We start from the raw sequence: 6,481 nt of genomic DNA on the forward strand, positions 1-6,481 counted from the left end.
TATACCTAGAGTTATTATGTACTGATATGCCAAAAAATACATATCTAACAATTTTTTAAAAATCAATATCTTCTTGAGTCAAGAATTCCTTTTTTTTTATATACCTTTTGCTAATTATTTTAGTGAATTCAAAATAATTTTCTAATTTATTGACTAATTTTCCTATTTATTTACCGTAATGTAAAGCATTTACCTCAAATAAGCTAATATCTTCATCTTTTCAAGCATATCATGCTATATCTCCATCATTTCCTGCACCGCTAATGGATAAACATTGATGAGTTATCCATCCTTTGATCCTTTGCCACCATAAATGGACCTTTCATCCTCATGCATGATTCAATATTTTAACCCTAGTAACTTTATATCTACTATTATCTATAGTTAAATGATATAATTATTTTTTACCCAAGCTAATAAATTCGACTTCAAATTACTCCGCAATATAGAATAAAAAGGAAAGATAAACGATAAAATTATCATTTCCCTTCCTCTTGTGAATGTAAACTCCATCTTCTCAGCATCGTCAAGTTGATTTTTTTTTTTCCTATTTCAATCTTCTTGAACTCAATCAAAGCTCAAATTTCAACTTTCAATCTAGTGTCTTACAAGATATATTCATAGACTTCACTTTCTTCTTTTTATGAAATTAGTTTTGCGGTCTTTTAAAAAATGAGAATAATAAACAAAGTTAAAGTTAAAGTTAAAGCTTCTACGTTCGCAAGAGTACTCGCTTTGACTTGGATCATGTTTGTTCGACAAGCTCAAGTTCAAGACAAATTTTAACTTATGGATTCAAACTTGAGATATAGTTTAGCAACGTATGCCTAACAGGCCGCGGCCTAAGCTCCGTACTAGCAGCCACCGGGCCGCGACTTGAACCACAGTATTTATCCTTTTTCAAATGATCGCTTAGAATGCAACATATGAAAATATGTTTGTAATTGACAATATTTAAGTTATTAAGTTATTGAGAGTTATTAACAATACATCCCAAAATTCATATATAATAATTTTTCAAATATCAAATTTTACAGAGTTAAGGTGTTCCATTTTTTTATACATTTTGCTTATAATTTTAGTGAATTCAAAATAATTTACTAATTTATCGACATTTCAAACAAATACTAATTTTCTTGCTTATTTACCGTAATGTAAAGCATTTACCCAAAATAACCTAATATCTCCATCTTTTCAAGCATACCATGCCATATTTCCATCTTTTCCTCCATCGTTAATGGAGAAACATTGATGAGTTATCCGTCCTTTCATCCTTTGCCACCGCAAATGGTCCTTTCGTCCTCAAGCATGATTCAATATTTTAATCATAGTAACTTCATATCTACTATTGTCTATAGTTAAATGATATGATTATTTTTAACTCAAGCTAATAAAAGTGACTTCAAATTAGTCTGCAATACAGAATAAAAAGGAAAGACAAGAAATAAAATGATCTTTTCCCTTTCTTCTCGTGAATGTAAACTCCATCTTCTCAACATCGTCAAATTGATTTTTTTTTTCTATTCCGATCTTCTTCAACTCAATCAAAGCTCAAATTCCAACTCTCAAGCTAGTGTCTTGCAAGGTATATTTATAGACTTCACTTTCTTACTTTTTTTTTTTTTTATATGAAATTAGCTTTGTGCTCTTCTAAAAAGTAAGACTAATAAACAAAGTCAAAGTTAAAGCTTGTACGTTCGCAAGGTTACTCGCTTTGAGTTGGATAGTATTTGTTCGAAGGGCTCAAACTCAAGATAAATTTTAATGTATGGGCTCAAACTTGAGACATAGTTTATCATACTACAATAAATAGGCTGCATCCTAAGCCACAAACCAGTAGCCTCTAGGCCGCGGCCTAAGGCATGGTATTTATCCATTTTCAAATGATTACTTGCAAGGTAACACCCAAAAATTTGTTTGTGATTGACAATATTTAAGATATTAAGTTATCGAGAGTTATTAAGAACTAATATGCCCCAAAATACGTATCTAATAAATTTTGAAATGTCAAAATTTTACTGAGTTAAGGTGTTCCTTTTTTTTATTCCTTTTGCTAGTAATTTTAGTGAATTCAAAAGAATTTTCTAATTTATCAACATTTCAAACAAATGCTAATTTTTCTGTTTATTTACCGCATTGCAAAGTATTTACACAAAATAACTTAATATCTCCATCTTTTCAAGCATACCATGCCATATTCCCATCCAGTCTTCCATCGCTAATGAACAAACATTGATGAGCTATCCGTCCTTTCATCCTTTACCACAACAAATGGCCATTTCTTCCTCATGCATGATTCAATATTTTAATCCTAGTAATTTTATATCTGCTTTTATTTATAGTTAAATGATATGATTATTTTTAACCAAAGCTAATAAATGTGACGTAAAATTACTTTGTAATATATAATAAAAAGAAAGACAACAGATAAAATTATCGTTTCCCTTCCTCTTGTGAACTTAAACTCCATTTTCTTAGCATCATCAAGTTGATTTTTTTTTATTTCATTCTTTTTCAACTCAATCAAAACTTAAGTTCTAACTCTCAATCTAGTGTCTTACAAGGTATATTCATAAACTTCACTTTCTTTCTTTTGTGAAATTAGTTTTGTGGTCTTCTAAAGAATGAAACTAATAAACAAAGTCAAAGTTAAAGCATGTGCATTTGCAAGAGTACTCGTTTTGACTTTGATAGTATTTAATTGACGGGCTCAAGCTCGAGACAAATTTTAACATATGAGTTCAAACTTGATACATAGTTTAGCGGACCACAGCCAATAGGCCGTGTCCTTAAGCCCCATACCGCCGGCCACAGGCTGCGGCCTATGTCATGGTATTTATCCTTTTTCGAATGACCACTTGCAATGTAACATAGAAAATTTATTTGTAATTGACAATATTTAAAATATTAAGTTACCGAGAGTTATTAAGGACCGATACGCCCCAAAATACGTATCTAATAATTTTTCAAACATCAAAATTTTATTGAGTTAAGGGATTCCTATTTTTTATTCTTTTTTCTAATAATTTTAGTGAATTTAAAATAATTTTCTAATTTATTGGCATTTCAAACAAATACTAATTTTCCTATTTATTTGCCGCAATGTAAAGCATTTACCCAAAATAACCTAATATCTTCATCTTTTCAAGCATACTATACCATATCTCCATCCTTTCCTCTCTTGCTATTAGACAAACATTGATGAGTTATCCATCATTTCATCATTTACCATCACAAATGATCCTTTCGTCCTCATGCATGATTCAATATGTTAATCCTAGTAGCTTTATATCTACTTTTATCTGTAGTTAGGTGATATGATTATTTTTAACCCAAGCTAATAAATGCGACTTCAAATTACTTCACAATATAGAATAAAAAGGAAAGACGAGATAAAATTATATTTTCTCTCCTCTTGTGAATATAAACTCCATCTTCTCAGCATCGTCAAGTTAATTTTTGTTTCTATTTCAACATTCTTCAACGCAATCAAAACTCAAATTCCAACTCCGAATCTAGTGTCTTACAAGGTATATTCATAGACTTTACTTTCTTTGTTTATGAAATTAGCTTTGTGGTCTTCTAAAGAATGGGACTTGTTAATTTCATTATTTATTTTAATTTCGAAGTGATTAAAGGCTTGCTTTGTTGAAGATTTCTCTATAGGTAAGTGAAAACTCTCGGAATTAAGTTAGAATGATCTACTGAGTATTCTTGAGCTTGGTTGATCGATTGTTTGTTTATTTAGTCTAGATATTACTCTATGTGTAATTAATTTTTACTAATTATATGTTTAGCTATTGTGAAATTAAAAATCTTTCCCCATGCCTATGATATTTGTGAGAGATTACTAAAATATTTTGTTGTATCATGAATGGAAAAGGTATGAAAATGGTAAAACTAGGCATAAAAAGCGCATCTTTGTAATTTTCACAAAGTTATGGTCATTTTCAAAAATTTACAGTAGTGGGAGGGTATTGTCAACAGGGTTGTCTTTTAGGTTTTAGTGTTAATTTGTGGGTTACTTAATATTAATTAAATAAAATCAATCATGTTCGAAATGAGTTTAGAAGCTTTACGGGAAAATTTATAATTTCATCAAGTTTCACCAAGTTGAGCGACGAATCTATAAAGATGGAAAGTCTTGGGAACTGTTTACAGCTTGAGGAGCCTTATAATGATAGGTGATTAAGTTGTTTGTAGAGATAATTGCTTAATCAGATAATGTGTCTAATTATGCAAAATTGGGGCAAAATGTGTAAGTTTCTAATTATGAGGGTTGTTTTAGAATTCTTATCGGACATGTCGTGTATCTATAGTGTAAATAAATGTTAATATGTATTATATAAAAAAATAATTTTTTTTAGTATTTAATTTAATTAATATGGCATGATTGGATGAAATTGAAAGCTAGGGGCAAAATTATAAAATGGGAAATTTTATTAGGAAAATAATCTAATTCTAAGATTTTGGAATTATAGAAGATAAGCTTTAAACTTTATGGTAAAAATGAACTTAATGAATGGTGGCGTTAAAAATAAAAATATTATGAGCTACGTAAATTATGGAAGTAGTAGTGTCTAGCGCTAAATATATATTAGAATTAACAAGCTAGTAAAAATCCTTCATTAAATGATGTTGGCTTGGTGAAAAGAAAAACAAGGTTTAGATGTTGAAATATACGTAATTAATTGATTGCCACAATGTATATGTGAAATGCCAAATGGTTAGTGTTATTATTTGAAATTGTAGATTACTGAAAAATATGTGGCATTTATTGTATTGTAGTTAATTGCGTATGTCTTAGATGCCACGCAATTAAGACCTTTGCCACGGTTTATTCACCACCGAGCAAATTCCCTTGTATAAGTATGTATATAAGACTCCGAAGTTAGCCGGATGTTCTATGTATGATATAGTTCTCTACAAGGTTGAGATGATAAGAAATCATATGATTACTTGGCTCGTGTAATCATGGTATGACATAGCTTGTGTAGCTATGCCATGATGTTAAGAAATGGTTTTCACTGTGTGGATGTACAGTTGTGTATTTATCCTCGATAATGTATAGGATGCTGGTGATGGATAGGCTAAGTGGCTTGCCAAATGGCATGTATGTCTGTCCCTCATGGGTTGGTGGTGGCGAGGCCTCGTAAGTGTAAATCAATGAGATATTATGTGGTATTTGTGACATATAATATGACATCCACTTGCACATGACTGATTAATCTTGCAATGTTGTTGATGTTTCATTAACATGTCATGATAGGAAAGATAGTACCTTTACTCCTGCACTCATTATAAAGGGTTGTTTTGTATTGCCTTAAACGCATAACTGTTGGTGATACTAGGTTGAGTGATAAGTGAATCTCCTACCTTAGACTTAGAGATTTCGTTTGCTAGGCTTTTACTAACTCTTTTATTTCCATATATGTAGGATGGATCCCCCACCGCCACTGCTTTTTGGAGCTCCGATGCATTTCGATTATGTTTATGAAGATCTACTTCTAGTTAGATTACCGATAGTATATACTACATGTACTTCCACTGTATGGGTCAATATAGGACTCCTAGAGTGGATTCCCCATTTATTTGTTGCTTGGTACATGAATATTGAGGGTGAAATGGTTGGACTGTTGAGGGTTTTGATGGCGATGGTGATGAGCCAATGGGCAAAGTTGTCAACTCGTAGCAGATAGCTAAACTTTTGGACAAGTAAGCTTTTAGGCGTCACAGTATAGTATTGAAGTTAGGTGACCCTGACCCTTCCGAGGAGTTATGTATTTTGTGTTTTACTTGAACATTGTAATACCGATTTCAAAATATAATAAGATGCATACGAATTTTTTTTGTGTGTGCTTGTTACGTATGGGATATTGGGAATGCTTTAATGTGCTTTCGCATACTCATAATAATTAGTGAGTAATAATCTCGTGACGTTTTGGTGCGTTACAAGCAAATTGTAGAAGATGGGACCACTCGCTTTATTTCAAAGAGTGAGTTGATATCTGTCTTTTCAAATGTGCTTTTTGTATGGGCTGTGAAAATGACTAATTCATTGTGAGCATGGTGGCGATTGCTATCATGTTAAGGGGTGGTCTCTCTGTTTTGACCCATACCGATGAAACAAGAGCAAGTAAAATGATGAGCTGATTTTTTTTTTTTTTTTGTCTAGTCGTATCGAAATTATTTTCACAATGTTAGAACAAAAGGAGTGCTATAACTCTTGTATGATACTCACTTGAGTATCATAACTTTTTTTCGCTCACTTGAGTACCACAAATTTGAAAAATCGATCACGCAAGTGTCATTAGTCATTAGTCTCGTTGGAAATTTGACGTAGACATTGAAAAATCCAATATGGACGCTAGAAAATCTGGTGTTGACAATTTTTAAAATTTATGTAATTTAATTTTGAATTTTTATTATTTTCTTGAAATTTCATTTTGCCAATCTAATTTGTAGTAAGGGAAGGACGCAG

The sequence above is a fragment of the Rhodamnia argentea genome, chromosome 10 (assembly GCF_020921035.1).
Source record: "Rhodamnia argentea isolate NSW1041297 chromosome 10, ASM2092103v1, whole genome shotgun sequence".
In the NCBI taxonomy this organism is placed as follows: domain Eukaryota; kingdom Viridiplantae; phylum Streptophyta; class Magnoliopsida; order Myrtales; family Myrtaceae; genus Rhodamnia; species Rhodamnia argentea.